We start from the raw sequence: 17412 nt of genomic DNA, 5'->3' as shown, positions 1-17412 counted from the left end.
AATTTTATTTTATTTTATTTTATTTTAGTTTAGTTTAGTTTTTATTGCATGCTGTAAAAATAACCATAAAATAGCAGGTTTTACGTATTTTGTCATCCACGTTTGTTTTTCTCCTGATTACTTTTTGAAAAAATTACAAAGATTTAATTTAATTTAATTTAATTTAATTTAATTTAATTTAATTTAATTTTATTTTATTTTATTTTATTTTATTTTATTTTATTTTATTTTATTTTATTTTATTTTATTTTATTTTATTTTATTTAATTGTTGTCATTTTTTTGCAATTTGTTATTTTGTACTGTGCAGTGAGATGTTAAACTGAAATCCTGACTCTCTGTGGATGTTATAAATCCCAGGATGAGGAGATTCTCCCCTATGTGTAAAGCACTTGGAGTGTCTAGAAAAGTGCTATATAAATGTAAGGAATTATTATTATTATTATTCACAATTATTTCATGGAAAGTTAGGATGCAATATTAAAATATAATGTTTTAGGAAAGGAAACTTGTTGTGAAATGAAACTGTTTATAGGTCAATGTTTTTTTTTCTGAGAAAAATAATGGCTTTTATTTTTTATTTTTTTATTATTTTAATGTATTATTTTTAATTTATTGGGATGATTTACGGAAGCCAGCCTGGATGTCATTTAGTATGAGTGAATACCAAAACACTTTACAGTTTAGGAAATTATTAGAGCAAGAATCATTTGATGACAGTACAGTACCCAAGTTATTAATGCAACCTAAATATAGCAATTTTATATTTTTATACACCTACTTTTACATTGCCACTATTTTTCAAACTCCTAGTGTATATCTATTTGTCCATTTTTAATCTGTTAAACTATGATTCAGTACAGTGTGCCATTCATTTATACATTTGATTATGTTGTATTTCTGTTTCATGAAAGCAGAACAGCTTCATCCATAATTTGACAATTAATTGAATTTAATTTGTTTATTTATTATGGTTTCTATATACATTTTGACCATAAAACAAGTGAAATGTTTTATCTTTACTGAAGTAAAGTTTATCTTTACTTAAGTAAAATTTTCTTAAGTAAAATTTTGCACTGTCACCTCACAGTAAGAAGGTTGCTAGTTTGAGTCCCGGCTGAACCAGTTTGCGTTTCTGTGTGGAGTTTGCATGTTCTCCCCGTGTTAACATTCGTATTTTCTGGGTGCTCCAGTTTTCCCCCACAGTCTAAAAACATTCGCTATAGGAGTGTATGAGTGTGTCCCAGTACTTGGTTGTGGCTAGAAAGGACGCAGTGTAAAACATATGCTGGAATAGTTGGTGGTTCATTCCACTGTGGTGATCTCTGAAATACAGATTAAGAAAAGGAAAATAAATGAATGAAGTTTTCTGTATTTTACCTTGTGTTATATGTGTCACCCGCTGCAAATACCAAAACAAGATTGCTCCTCTAAATATTATTGCATTAAAATAACTTCAAACGTCAACTTGAATCTCCTATGCCTTAAAAAATGATGCTGAAACATGGTTAACCTCTGTTCATAAGGTAAAATAAAAGCACTTTAACATGACTTATTGATCATATCATTTTTTCAGGGCACTTTCTATATTCAAAAGCATTGAAGGAGACTGTGATGTACTGTAATTAGATCCAGTGTGTCCATATTTATGCCTGTGCTATTTTTACCAGAAGACTGGCAAATTTCCTAGACATGTTGGACCTAAACCTCTGCCCTCATCAGAATGTCTATGACCAAAGTACAGCGCCAGGCTTTTATAGGTCAGCTTCTGTGAATGAAGAAATGACATCAAAGCCCGTCCTGAAGCGCCAGAGGGAAGTCGCCGTCCCTCAATGACAGCCAATGGCGCAGATTCAGAGGAGGCGGTATATACGTTTGACCCTTTGCCTTGTCAAAATCCCACAACAGGTCGAGTTCACTGTTCTGCTTTTGAGACTTTCTGGCTCATTATTCTCAGAGCTGGGCGATTTTACAAAAATAGCATATCATGATATACAGTAAGTTATCTAAAATCACAGTATATCATAGTACACGGTTAAAAAAAAGCTTGGTTCCACACAATTCCTTCATGTCATCCCAACATAAATTGTTTAAGTTAAATTAATTGTTTTTACAAATTTATGAACATATGAAGTTGCCCCCCAAAAAGGTAAGAATTTAGTTTTTTAGGTCATTTTTAGTTTGAAAAAGCTGCATTATGCTGTATTTAAGATCAATTAATAATTTATATTGGCACTTTATTAAGTACCTGTTAATAAACATTCAAATTCATTAATATTAGTGTTGTATATTTCATTAATACTCATCCATTCATTTTCGTTTCAGCTTTGTCCCTTTATTCATCAGGGGTCGCCCCAGCGGAATGAACCGCCAACTTATCCAGCATATGTTTTACACTGCGTATGCCCTTACCGCTGGAACCCTGTACTGGGAAACACCCATACACACTATTTCACACACACACTCGTACACTACGGCCAAGTTTATTCAAATAGCTCATGTGTTTGGACTGTGGGGGAAACCGGAGCACACAGCAAACGACACACAGACATGCACTCTGGTCCAGCTGGGACTTGAACCTGCGACTTTCTTGCAGTGAGGCGACAGTGCCCCCTTTTTTGTATTTCTCAATACTAATAAAAAATTGCTCTGAAGTTGTAAGTTAATTAGAAATATCATCACATATAAATAAGTAGATTTTATTAATATTTATAATAACAGTGATAAAAATAATAATCCTAATAACAATGAATAGTCCTTACCACTGTAAAAAATATCCATAAATTTGCAGTTTTCCATATATTAAAAAAATATATATTTTATTTTATTTTATTATTATAATTTATTTTTTATTTATTTATTTTTATTTATTTCAAATTAAATTAAATGAAATTTTATTTTTTTTTATATTACACGCTGTAAAATATACATAAATTAGCAATTTCCATATACCAGTATTTCCATAATGTTTATTTTTATCTTGTTTATTTTATTAAAAGTATAATGTTTAATTTAATTTAATTTTATTTTATTTGTAATTTTTTTATTGTAATTTCATTTTATTTAATTTTATTTAAATTACATTTTATTTTATTTTATTTTACACGCTGTAAAAATATCCATAAATTAGCAGTTTTCTATATTTTGTGATTCATGTTTATTTTTATCTTGTTTATTTTTAAAAGTATAATGTTTAATTTAATTTATTTAATTTAATTACTATTTTATTTTATTTTATTTTATTTTATTACACACTGTAAAAATATATATTTTTGTTCTGTTTACATTTTAAAAGTATACAGATATTTAATTTAATTGTTGTCATTTTTTGTAGTTTGTTATTTTATTTTATTACACGCTGTAATAATCTCCATAAATTAGCAGTTTTCCATATTTTGTGATCCACGTTTATTTTTTCCTGTTTACTTTTTAAACGTATACAGATATTTAATTTAATTAAAATTGTGTCATTGTAGTTGTTTTATTTTTTTATTTTATTTTATTTCATTTCATTTCATTTTATTTTATTTTATTTTATTTTATTTTATTTTATTTTATTTTATTTTATTTTATTTTATTTTATTTTATTTTATTTTATTTTATTTCATTTCATTTTATATTATTTTATTTTATTTTATTTTATTGGCTCACTGGCTCCTATTTAGGTTTTTGCTTGTGATATCACAGACTTATTTCTCTATATATTATTTCGTATACATGATATTATTTCAAACAAATAAAATGTCACTTATAAAAGTCTCTTTATTAAACTGCAGATTCGAATTTTCAACATCAAAAGTCGACAAAGCAGAGATCAACATCCCATAAGGCAATTCCTCACCGTAAATAAATACAAAACACTTGTGAATTACAAAAGCTGTTCATTAACAGGTATTGTTTTTTTTACAGAAAAATAAGAACAAATATACAACATTAAAGAAATGTCATCGTTCTGTTAAATATCAGTCAGTAAATATTTTAAAGAACACAAAGAATTCACAGAGGCCTAATAATTCTGGCTAGAACTGTACATCATCATATTTCACAGCTCCACTGATATGCGTTCAGTACAGTCAGTGATATATTTTCAACCTCATTGTTTCGCTAAGGGAGGCTTGTTTTGCGGTCGCCATTCGTGGTTTTCAAGTGGAAAAATAGCTGTTGGAGAAATCTGGGTTTCCTCGAATCGGAGCCGCCTCATGCCGAGCATCTCTGCCAATTTCCTCAAAGCTCATTTACTCTTTTCTCCCTCCAGTTCCCCTCGCATATGTTGTTTCCCTTTCATAGACAGCAGATATAAATAATAGCTGTTTTCAGATTTGGTTGGAGGGTTATTTTCGGTAATGAAGAAAGAATGACACGGATACCTAGAGGACTCATCTGGACAGAAACCTGGATGGATTCTGACCCCTTGATTTTCATTCCTCGGATTTCTGGCACCACCACAAATAAACCCTGCCATATTTTAATATTAGATGATTCCATAAATTAATAACAGCCCATTTTTTTTTCCAGAATTGGGAGCGCTGTAATATTAATATCATAAATTACTTGTGACTATATGACATAGAGTAAACTGAAGCAAGGATGTTTAAAATACTAGATGCCTCAAGCTAAGCTGTATTTCTTAGAAGTGTGCTGTCTAATTTAATAAAGCATAAAGAGATTTTAGCTTCTTTATTTTTTAAAGTTTGAGCTTGTGAAAAAGTCCCAACACAATAACCTATTTAAATCAGTTTGTTATGTAATGATTTTCTACTCTTTTATGGTTGAAATGTTGCTGAATCACGGTGGTTCTTTAAGTTACATAATGCTAAGTCTAATTCAATGTAACTTTAGATTTTTATACTTTGCCTCTATCTGTTAAACTTGTAGATTTGACCTATTTGTCCATTTTTCCAAAGTACATTTAGTATGGTCGCTTATTAATTGATGCATTTTAATAAGCGCAGAGTATGTGTATTTTTGGAATATATAAATACATATATATTTAATTTTATTAGCTTAAACATATTAGAACAATTTTATCTTCCCTTTTAAATGTATATAGGTATTTAATTGAATTGAATAAATTAAAATACTATTTTATTTTATTTTATTTTATTTTATTTTATTTTATTTTATTTTATTTTATTTTATTTTATTTTATTTTATTTTATTTGCCCACTGTCTCACATTTAGATTTTATCTTTTTCTACTTTGTCACAGCTGAAATGTCGCTGGATCACGATAAGTCTTTTAGTTAGATAACACACATTTTTATACATTGCCTCTATCTCTCAAACTGCTAGATTTTACATATTTGTTTGTTTTTGAACTGTTAATGTATAAGTATTTTTAGTTTGATCTCTTATTCATTGATGCATTTTAATAAGCAGGGTATGTGTAATTTTGACATGAATATTTTACTTTATCTTTTTAGCTTAAACATATAAGAAGCATTTTATCTTATCTTTTAAATATATATAAATACTGTATGCATTTAATATAATTCAATTTAATTTAATTATTTTTATTTTATTTTATTTTATTTTATTTTATTTTATTTTATTTTATTTTATTTTATTTTATTTTATTTTATTTTATTTTATTTGCTCGCTGACTCAAATTTAGATTTTAACTTTGTCCACTAACTGTTGTCAAAATGTTCCTGCACAATAACTTTTTTTAATTTACTTCATTTATTTATTTATTTTTACATAAAAATATTTTATTAGTTTAAACATATAACATTTCCCTTTCATAAGTGTACAGATATTTTTTGTTTTGTTTTGTTTTGTTTTGTTTTGTTTTGTTTTGTTTTGTTTTGTTTTGTTTTGTTTTCTTTTGTTTTCTTTTGTTTTCTTTTGTTTTCTTTTGTTTTGTTTACTTGTCTGCTTGCATTTAGATTTTAGCTTTTTCTGCTCACTGTTGTGGAAATAATTCTCCATAATAACCTATTTATTTATTTATTTATTTATTTATTTATTTATTTATTTATTTATTTATTTATTTATTTATTTATTTATTTATTTATTTATTATTTTTATTTATGTTTTTATTTTTTACAAAAAAATCATTTATTAGATTGAACATAACAATAATAAGTATATGGACTTTTAGTTAATTTGTTTTTATTTTTTATTTTTTAAAATTATTTTATCCTTTAACATATGGGAAGCATATACATCATACTCTAAATTACGTTATTGCATTTTTATTAATGATTAATTTTAATTGAAAACAAAATACGTTAAATTATGTGTGCATTAAATATGGGTTCCACATAACTTCTTTACATTTTAATGGTAGTGCTTTTGTGGAATTTACTGCACTTTACCTGCCTTTTCTTTAATGTGTTTTATCCAATGCAAATAAAAAAGGTGCCTGCTTTAAATAATTTCCACTTACATTGCATGAAATTTACTTGAAATATCAAGTTAAAGTAAATGCCCCAAGCTAGCTGTAATTCTTAGAAGTATATCTTATAACTTCTAATTGAATAAAGCTTTTTAGTTTTTAGCTCCTCCACCGATTGTCGTGAAATTGGACCACCAGAATAACCTATTTAAACCAGTGTGTTATGTAATGATTTTCTACTCTGTTCCGGCTCAAATGTCTCTGAATCACGACGGCCCCCCCCTTAAGTTCATCAGATAACGCAATCTCAGAGCACAATCTAATTAAAATGGCAAACATTTTAAATTAGCGCGCTCTATTTTGGGAGCGTGTCCACGCAGTTTGAGATATGCAAAATGCAACTTCATCAGTTTTACCTGTCTCAAAGTCACCTTGAGAGCTTTTTCCTCCAGTCCAGCAAGATTTAAAGCGAAATTTTTGAGTTACGGCCCTTCACTTTATCTGGTTGATTGTGCGTGCTGGGAATGTTGATATTAGGCACGCTTATCGTCTTCATAATTAAGATGCATCATCACTGTGCATGTTCAACAGTTCATTTTCATCCTGAATACTTAATCGAGTCCGTGTCACATGGTTTGACGTTGGTTTATGGCACTGTGGTAAAGGAGGCGGGAGGTTAATGTCATCTCCTGTGGCCTTTTAAAATATTACTTTGGCCGTATGGGGACTTTTTATAGTCTGTATTGTTTTGGAGAGCTTGGCTTGATGCCTCGGGCCGTGTGAATGTGTGGATGACTTTGTTCCAGCTGTTTGTGGATTTTACCTGCAGAGGGCTGCAAATCTAATAGCTGGAAATGTTTTGGAAGCCCTTTTACACTACAGAGGAAAGAATAAGATATCATTTCAGTTGTTTTTAGGCTTCCCCATGTATAAAAATGGCAATATATGTAAGTTACATTTATGTTCATATTTGGGTTGCACATATATAACAGGTAATTTGTGTAAAAAAGGCTGTGTACATATATTTTTAAACCATTGGAAAAGTATATATAAAAATACACCCTACAAAAATCAATATTTTAAATTTATTCATTCATTTTTTTTTTCAAAAAAGAAATTTGTTCTAATAGAGGGGAAGTGTGTATAGACAGCATTTTCACTTTCTTTTTAATTACTCAATCAAAATATGTTCCTAGTCAGAGTATTACGTTTTGAGTATTCATTTATTCATTAATTTTCCTTCGGCTTAGTCCCTTATTTATCAGTGGTCGGCACTGCAGAATGAACCGCCACCTTATCCAGCATATGTTTTACACAGTGGATGCTCTTCCAGCTGCAACCCAGTACAGGGAAACACTCACACACTACGACCAATTTAGTTAATCCAACTCCCCTATAGCGCATGTGTTTGGACTGTGGGGGAAACCGTATTTGTATATGCTATACAATATTTTATTTGTACGTATATATTAGATTAGTATTGATTAGTCTAAAAAACCCGATGATAAAGGTCCTAAAATGAGTACACTTAATTTATTGGTTAGGGAAAAAATATTAAATAAAAAAGAAAATAAAAAATACAAAAAATCTGGAGAAACAAAAAAATGTCTAAAATATAGTTTATTTTTTTTGTTGCGATATTTAGCCTGATTTAAAACGGATTGTTTTTCTATTTCTATATGTGTTCAGTGGACAAACATATTGTTTAAATAAATATATCTGGTTAACAATTAAAAATCAGTTTTGTTCAAATGCACCAAAAATATTACCATATATATATATATATATATATATATATATATATATATATAGTGCACATGCATATGTTTTTGTACAATGATGTTTAATGATGTTTAACAGAGCAAGGAAATTTACACAGTATGTCTCATAATATTTTTTCTTCTGGAGAAAATCTTATTTGTTTTATTTCAGCTAGAATAAAAGCAGTTTTAAATTTTTTAAACACTATTTTAAGGACAAAACTATTAGCCCCTTTAAGCTATATATTTTTTCTAAAAATCTTCAGAACAAACCATTGTTATACAATAACTTACCCAAATACCCTAACCTGCCTAGTTAACCTAATTAACCTAGTTAACCCTTTAAATGTCACTTTAAGCTGTATAGAAGTGTCTTGAAAAATATCTAATCAAATATATTTGACTGTCATCATGGCAAAGATAAAATAAATCAGTTATTAGAGATTAGTTATTAAAACTATTATGCTTAGAAATGTGTTAAAAAAATATCTTCTCTACCTTAAACAGAAACTGGGGAAAAACTTATCAGGGGGGCAAAAAATTCTGACTTTTGGATTTAAATATGTGTTCATATATGGCTGTAAATGAACATATGTGAACATAATTATACTTAATTTATAGTATTTGAAGATATCATTGCATATTTGCAATTATAATGGTTAAACAAAATGTATGACAATTTTGCTATATTTTGCATATATGACATCATTTATATATGTGAAATCCAAATATTAACTTGCATAGCATTTATATAATTTGCATATATTTGCATATACAGTATCACATTTCTATATGACTAGTCTAGTCTGGCTATGGGAGATTAAAATGACTCTGTGTAATTGCACTATAATATGTTATTATTACCTTGTTGTATTGCAGCAACTGAGGTTTTATAAAAAGCAATATTAATTGGTATTAGGCAACACAGTGGCTCAGTTTTTAGCACTGTGCCCTCACAGCAAGACGGTCACTGGTTTGAATCCCGGCTGTGCTAGTTGGCATTTTTGTGTGGAGTTTGCATGTTCTCCCAGTGCTGGCGTGGGTTTCCTCTGGGTGCTCTGGTTTCCCCCACAGTCCAAACACATGCGCTATAGGTGAATTGAAGTAAATTGGGCATAGTGTATTAGTGTGAAAGAGCATGTATGGATGTTCCCTGTACTGGGTTGCCGCTGGAAGGGCATCTGCTGTGTAAAATATATGCTAGATAAGTTGGTGGTTCATTCCGCTGTGGTGACCCCTGATGAATAAAGGGACTAAGCTGAAAGAAAATGAATGAAGTGCATCAATTACTCGGCACCATTATATTTTTGCAAACCAAAATCCACGTGTCTCATCTATGAACGCCAACCAATATCTAGTAATGGAGAAAGGATGAGCAGGTTGTGTTGTGATTATTATTATGTCAGCAACAGGTGTCGGGGAAACACAATATCTGTCATCTTCTAAACACATCAGCTAGGCACCCCTTTCCAGGCCATTGTCAAGATGGCAGAAAGTTGTACGTGGCACATTGACTGGTTTTATTTATTCCAGCATTCCAGCGATGGGTAAACAAACACTTGTGGTGACCGGTTAGATGTGTCTTTCTTTAATGCATTTTTGCCATGCTTAATTGAATTCAATATTACCACAAGAACGTGCCCAGTCCCGAGCCCTTAGCAACTATCTTTCCAGTGCATGAGTTGTGACGTCAAAGGCAGCAGACGGGAAAAAAGTCCATTTCACGCTTTTTAGAGCCCTTGAGAAAAAAATCTGTCACTCGTAAAACATTCGCTAGATCACCGAATGCATAACTGAACTGATATAGTCGGTATGATGCTGCAATATATATATATTAATATCAGCATATATGAGTTCACCCCTCACAATCTTAATCAAATATTAAGTCAATATTAAATTTGTGCATATACATTAGTTTAGTCAGTACTGAAGCCGACTCTCGAGCTAATCTTAAATTAAATAATCTTAAATAACTTGTACAGTATATAGTAATGGTGTAAAAATTAGCAGCTTCAATTTATGTTTTAGGGGTAAATAATTAATAAAAAATTAGAAAAATCAAGAGAAACAAAAAAATTTAGTTAAAATTTGTCTAGTTTGTATTTTTTATTTATTTATTTATTTTTTGCAATGGTTTGCTTGGGTTTAAATGTATTATCTTTCATTTTCTAAACATGTTCAGTGACTACAATGTTATTTTAATAAATATTTAGGTCCCACTTTATATTAGGTGTCGCTTATAGCTGTGAACTTGTATTTAACTACAGTGTGTGACATAGCATGTCTTATACTGGTAACTACACACATGTAACAACACACTGAATAGTATGTATAAGTTAATTAACAGGACATTTGGTGAACTACTCCTTTATTAATAATAACAACTGATTAATATTGACTGATGATAATAACTTAATAAACCCTAAATTACTGTTGTGATTCTACAATTTACCTTAGCACAGTAAAACTCAAAAAATAAAAAGAACTCAATCCAACTGACCCAGCCGAGGCTCGAACCAGCAACCTTCTTGCTGTGAGGTTACAGCACTACCTACTGCGCCACCGCGTCACCCTAGTTCAGTTCAGTGCGGTATAATTTTCACTGCTGAAAGTCTGAACACTAAGGGGCAAATCCATGGATGCGCAGCTCCACAAGTCTCAAAACCAAGCAAGCCAGTGGCGGCAGTGGTGAAAATATGCAGAGCTGATGGTCCTCCACAAACGTGGTTGAGAAAAGTGATGATGCACATAAACCCTCAGTAAACGAAATTCTTTATTAAACTGCCTTTTAGTTGGAGATAGGGAATGGGGCTGGGGTGTTAAATTAGGTCCCTACCATTATTGATGTAACACATGTAACAACACACTGAATAGTATGTATAAGTTAATTAACAGGACATTAATAACACAATCTTTGGTAAACTACCCCTTTATTATTAATAATAACAACTGATTAATATTGACTGATGATAATAACTTAATAAACCCTAAATTACTGTTGTGATTCTACAAGTTACCTTAGAACAACATCTAAGCATAAGGCATTTGTATATATACACTTATAATTTTTGGCAGGAGTTTGCTGTTGGTAAACAGTTGCACAAAGGTTTAGGTTTTATATAGTACATTGTAATTTGTGACCAGGTTACACTTCATATTGAGTGGGCAGTTCCTGAGGATTTCAATAGTATCTGGATGCAGCCTTTATGATGCAAGTTGAGATTGCTTTTCTCAGCGATGAAATGTCAGACACAACGCACTCAATGGAGTGAGTGACATCATTGTGAGGGGTGGGGTTAGGGGAGGCTATTAAAAAGCATTCGATGCAGTGCAATCTGAGTTTGCTGCCAGTCCCCTCTTGAGGATTTACCCTGTAATTACACCGATATCACAAGGTAAAACCTTCTAATGCAGGGTTAGTTCTACTATTCTTATTCTGGTATGCCAGCCTGATCTCACGAGAAAACATAAGTATTTTACGTTTTGCCAGTTTAGTGGCTAATTCGTACGAATTCTTACGAGTTCAGTCGTACGAAATGGTACGATTTTAAAAAGGAGGCGTGGCACCTGACCCCACCCCTAACCCCAACCGTCATTGGGGGATAAGCAAATCGTACTAAATTGTACGAACTAGATCGTACGAATTCATACGAATTAGCCACTAAATGAAAAAGTTACGAATTGCCGTGAGATTGTGTTGGGTATGCAAACAGGTGTGGAAGTGGGAAAACACCTGCAAGTACATTTTATGGTTACACAATGCACTTATGTAATTCTTGTTACAGATGTGTACTTTTTTTAGAGTTGTCACATGTCCTGTTAAACATTTAAGCTTACACATACTATTCAGTGTGATGTTACATGTGAGTAGTTACACCAGTATTACTCAAGTAAATGCTATGTACCAGTGTGTACATACACTGTAGTTACATACTACTTAAACATCTAGTTCACAGGTATAAGCGGAACAATATAAAGTGGGACTAATATATCTGTTTATTAAATGTGTTTTGTTCAAAGGCAGCAAAACATATTATCTACATTCCCTGAGAAATTATTCAAAATATACAGCTTCAACATGGGGTGTATTCATTTATGCTGTGTATATCCATTTTTCAGAATGCATTTCTAAACCTATACAGGCTCATCAAGCTTGCCACTCAAATGTCATTGCATAACTGATGCATCAATTGTGCATGCATGTTTCACATGACGAATGCTAAGCAAATCTCTCTCTGGCAGGAACACGAGCAGATTTGAATTCAGCTGTATAATTAGATCATGGGCTTAGAGGAACATGTATGAATCTTAGCATTATGGGGCCATTTACAAGTATTATAATTATTTTAATCCAAATTAGCTTTTTTATATTGTTTTATTATTATTATTATTATTATTATTATTATTATTATTTTAGTTGTTGGTTTTATTATTGTTGTTGTTGTTTTTATAATAATAATAATAATAATGATATAATAATAATAATAATAATAATAATAATAATAATAATAACTATTATTATTTTTTTTTATTATTATTATTATTATTAATATTAGTAGTAGTAGTAGTAGTAGTAGTAGTAGTAGTAGTATAATTATTATTTTAATTATTATTATTATTATTTTTATTATTATTATTATTATTATTATTATTATTATTATTATTATTATTATTAATATTTTGATTATTATTTTCATTAATATTGTTGTTGTTGTTTTTATTATTAATAATATTATTATTGTTGTTGTTATTATTATTATGCTTATTTGTATTATTATTATTATTATTATTATTATTATTATTATTATTATTATTATTTGTATTATTATTTGTATTATTATTATTATTATTATTATTATTATTATTATATATCATTATTATTATTATTATTATTATTATTATTTGTATTATTATTAACACTTTAATACAATGGAAAGCCCAAAAAGTGAAGGTAACTCAAACCATTTGAGGAAACCAATTGCAACAAACCATTTAAGTTCAAAAACTAATCCTAATGAGTGCTGTGAACTTAATTCATTTGAGTAAATGTAGCAGTTTGACCACAGTAAAACTAAAAAAATAAAAAGAACTCAATCCAACTGACCCAGCGGAGGCTCGAACCAGCAACCTTCTTGCTGTGAGGTGACAGCACTACCTACTGCGCCACCACGTCACCCTAGTTCAGTTCAGTGCGGTTTCATTTTTACTGCTGAAAGTCCGAACACTACAGAGCAAATCCATGGATGCGCAGCTCCACAAGTCTCAAAACCAAGCAAGCCAGTGGCGGCAGTGGTGAAAATGTGCAGAGCTGGTGGTCCTCCAGAAACGTGGTTGAGAAACACTGCGCTAAGTGATGATGCACATAAACCCTCAGTAAACGGAATTCTTTATTAAACTGCCTTTTAGTTAGGGATGGAGAATGGGGCTGGGGTGTTAAATTTGGTCCCCACCATTATCAAAAGCAAATGTACACCCTTACATAACACAACACATCCCTTAAAATAAGTAACTTTAATATAATCGACTCAAGATTGTAATATAAAGTTAGCTCAGGATTGGCTTTTAACTTGATTGTTGCCTTTTCAAAACCCCATCTCATGCTTGAAACCCTGTTAAAGATGCAAGATTTGATGCAAGATTCAAACAAGTCCATCAACAATGTTTACATAGAAAAACAGCTATCTCAGTGGACTAAAAAACACTGTGATGGCCTTATTTTAAGCCTAACACCAATATCTTTAGCACAAAGGCTTAAAGATGTGTGATGTACAGTTCCAGAACTATCAACCATTGAAATCACACAGTCTGTCCCTGCTTTCCACAAAGATATCTTTAGGATCGGATCGTACCATCTGACAAGCAACATTTGTAAAAGGCAGAACAAATAGTACTATATGCATCTGATTTATACACTTGTCAGTGGGAGAAACATCAACATTCAGGCTGCTTATGAGAATAACATAAACCTAGTACCACAATACAGCTCATGTTTATTTTTATAGTGATTTTACAATGTAGATTTTGTCAAAGCAGTTCTAGTCGAAGTTCTAGTAAACTGAAACAGTGTCAGTCCAGTTTTCACAGTTGAAGTTCAGTTTAGTTCAGTGTGGTTTAATTTTCACTGCTGAAAGCCCAAACACTGCAGAGCAAATCCATCGATGTGCAGTCCTAGAATTAAGCAAGACAGTGGCGAGAAACAAACTTCACCAATTGACGAAAGTGAAAGAAAGAAAAAACCTTGAAACCAGACTCAGTTTGGTCATGACCATTTCTCCTCTGATCAAACTTCTTGCACAGAGCTGCAGTCTGGGCGCCGAAGGCTAAGTGGAGAAACTGGAGGTGTAAGTAGGTCACCGGCAGTTGTTCAAGATGGCCCGCGGGATCAATGCGGAGATCCGTCACTGTGGTCTTTTAAGAATCACTGACGTCTTTCTCATGCTCTCCACTCCTCCATGACTGCCATAGGATCTGCTCAGGATACGGCCCGGTCCAGGATTATGAGGATTCTAAGGGTGCTTTCACATCTGTAGTTCGCTTCATTTGATCTGGACCAAGGACAATAAATGATACATTGTTGCATTTTCTGCCGTCTTTGGGTCGTTTTCACACCACACTGCTGGCTTTGGTCCGAACCAGTTGAAACAAATCTGACAAAATCCACATCTCTCATTGGCCAGATGTTGTTAAATATAGTTCCTAAACTGCTTATTGATTGGTCAGAATTCACGTGCGGGAAAATGCTAATGAACTCCCGCAAGTAAACAGACCGGCAGACACAAAATGTCGTTTTTACTCTGGAGGGACGACTGTGCTGACTGATTGTATCCAGGGCCGGAGCAAGCTGAACTGCCGCTCTAGGCAGAGGACGATCATGCTGCCCTCAACCCCAATGTGAAAACGAAAGTGACCGGTTATGAAAATGAAGTGAGGTGTCGCGGACCTCTTTTCCAGCGCACTATGCGCGGATATAACTGAGTATGCGCGGGTGTTGCGGACCTCAATTCTGCCGCCCTATGCACAGATATAACTGAGGACGCGAGTGGTGAGGGAGGTGTCGCGGACATAATAGAGGACGCGGGTTGTAAGGGAGGTTTCGCAGATGCCGCCCTCTCTATACTTCCGCCCTAGGCGGCCGCCTAGGTCGCCTCTATGGACGCGCCGGCCCTGATTGTATCCCTACTTTAGACAAACTATATATTTTGAGAATGAAGCGCGGCTCCAGTTGTATTAAAACAATGGTTGAATTAATTTAGCTAAACTGCGACATGGTCATCTTGTGGAAATATTACCAACGATCCATCAGGTAATATTTTTCCCTCTCTCTCTCTCTCTGTTGGTAAAACACTGTCAACAAACATTTTTCCTCCATATCCAATAATGCACAGTGCATCGGCCAGCTGGATTAGCGCAGTGCTTTTTGTGGTTGGACCTGTTTTAGTACGGATCATAATCTCACCACAAACAAACCGCTCCAGGGTTCGTTTGAAAGTGTACCGAGACCACCTCTTCAAGCAGGTCTCGGTACACTTATTTGGTCCGCTTTTGGTGCGCACTCGAGTACGATTGCTGCATTCTCACCTGCCCAAACAAACCTTACCAAGAGGGAAAACGAACTCTAGTGTGATTCAATCGAACTAAATAAGGCAGGAGTGAAAGCACCCTAAAAGTCCTCACTAGTCAGCATCATTTCTTCACAGATCTTGGATCACATCAATGGCCCTGCACAATCTCGCATTGAATATCGGGATGAATATCCCCAGGTGAAAATAGAGAACTGAGAAAATAATCAGCGTAGCTGCTGTTCATAGAGTAAATAGAAATAAAAAAACTAAGCTTTTCACTATGACCATCTCATAACATTAGAAAAATCACACCAGTGTATTGGGGAATAAAGGTTTCACTGCTGGTGTAGTAAGGGAAAATGTGAATCCCTCTAATTACTAAAAGACCATTTGACATTTTTCAGAAGGTTTGGCTGGCATAATCATTGCTAATAGTTGCATAAACACATGCACTGTAAGTGTATTTATTGTAATCCTTTTTTATACTTTCTCTACAAGTCCAGAACTCAGAAAAGCACTCTTTTTTTTCCTCCTATCTGACCCGTGGCGACATTTGGCATTTCTTAAATGACTTTCCTGATACGACCAATAATTAGGAATGAAAAGCTCTCCTTTTTCATTTTCTTAGAGGCTCCTTGGCTAATTGGCTTTTCTCAGTGCGCTGCAGTTTTGAGAGAGTAGTGACAGGATCCAGAGCCTCACCTCTTAAAACCCGTCAAAAGAGTCGCCGTCCTACATCCATGAGCTAGCAGCTAAGAGCGCGCATCGATTTCTGCAATAATTTGATTTGTGCCAGCGAGAGGAAGTCACGTCTGTGGTCTCATTAAAGTTTTCTCAGATCTGTCTGTCCTCCTACGCGTTTCGTCGTCACCACATCGTTTCTTGCGCCAGGGAAAATGAGATTGTTCTGGAAATTACATGTGTGAAGTGAAAGGTGTAATTTGAGCCATTATTTACATTAATTTGCGACTTTTTCTCAAGTCTGCATGTTTGGTTGCTTCACAGCATTGCTGCGGCTCCACAGGCTGTTATTATCTATTGTGAATGTGGTTTACAGGGGTGTGCGGATGCTTGCCGTTGCTTCTCATGGAGTAATTATAATTTACTTACGAAGTAGTAATTGATACGGTACCACTTAAATGGATTTATATAAACATTCACTTAATCTTAATATCAGATGTTGAAATTTATTCATTCATTCATTTTCCTGTCGGCTTAGTCCCTTTATTAATCCGGGGTCGCCACAGCGGAATGAACCAACTTATCCAGCAAGTTTTTACGCAGCGGATGCCCTTCCAGCCGCAACCCATCTCTGGGAAAAGATGTTGAAATTGTTACTTTTATTTGTAAATGTGAAACTGATGCAGTCCCTTTATCAATTTGTTTCACTTGAAAACATGCCAAAACATGCTACATTCTCAGTGATAAAAGTACAAAAGCTGTCATGGGGGAGGTATATAAAGATAAACTTTTTTACTTTGCATGCATGTACCTTAAAGGTATAATTTTGTACACCTTTGTACCTTTAAGGTACTATCCGGTAACCATTTGTACTTTTTAGGTATTAATATGTACACAGGTCTAGTTTCTGTTGCCACATTCTCAATTCTCTGTTGAATCATTAGCCCCTTTCACACATACAGACCTTTCCGGAAAATTACCGGCCATTTTCCGGAAAGGTTGTATGTGTGAACAGGCCCTTTTTGAAAATACCGGTAAATTCGTTCTGGCTATTTTCCGTAAAGAGAAGTT

General features: G+C 32.8%; 1 protein-coding gene across 3 annotated transcripts in view; it reads left to right on the top strand.

Annotated features, from left to right (window-relative positions):
• csmd3b (CUB and Sushi multiple domains 3b) overlaps positions 1-17412 on the top strand; it is a 990558-nt gene that overhangs the window by 11442 nt on the left and 961704 nt on the right. The gene's annotated exons all lie outside the window — the stretch shown is intronic.

Source organism: Danio rerio, chromosome 19, assembly GCF_049306965.1.
Source record: "Danio rerio strain Tuebingen ecotype United States chromosome 19, GRCz12tu, whole genome shotgun sequence".
Classification (NCBI taxonomy): Eukaryota; Metazoa; Chordata; class Actinopteri; order Cypriniformes; family Danionidae; genus Danio; species Danio rerio.
This window is presented reverse-complemented; position numbering and strand designations above follow the sequence as displayed.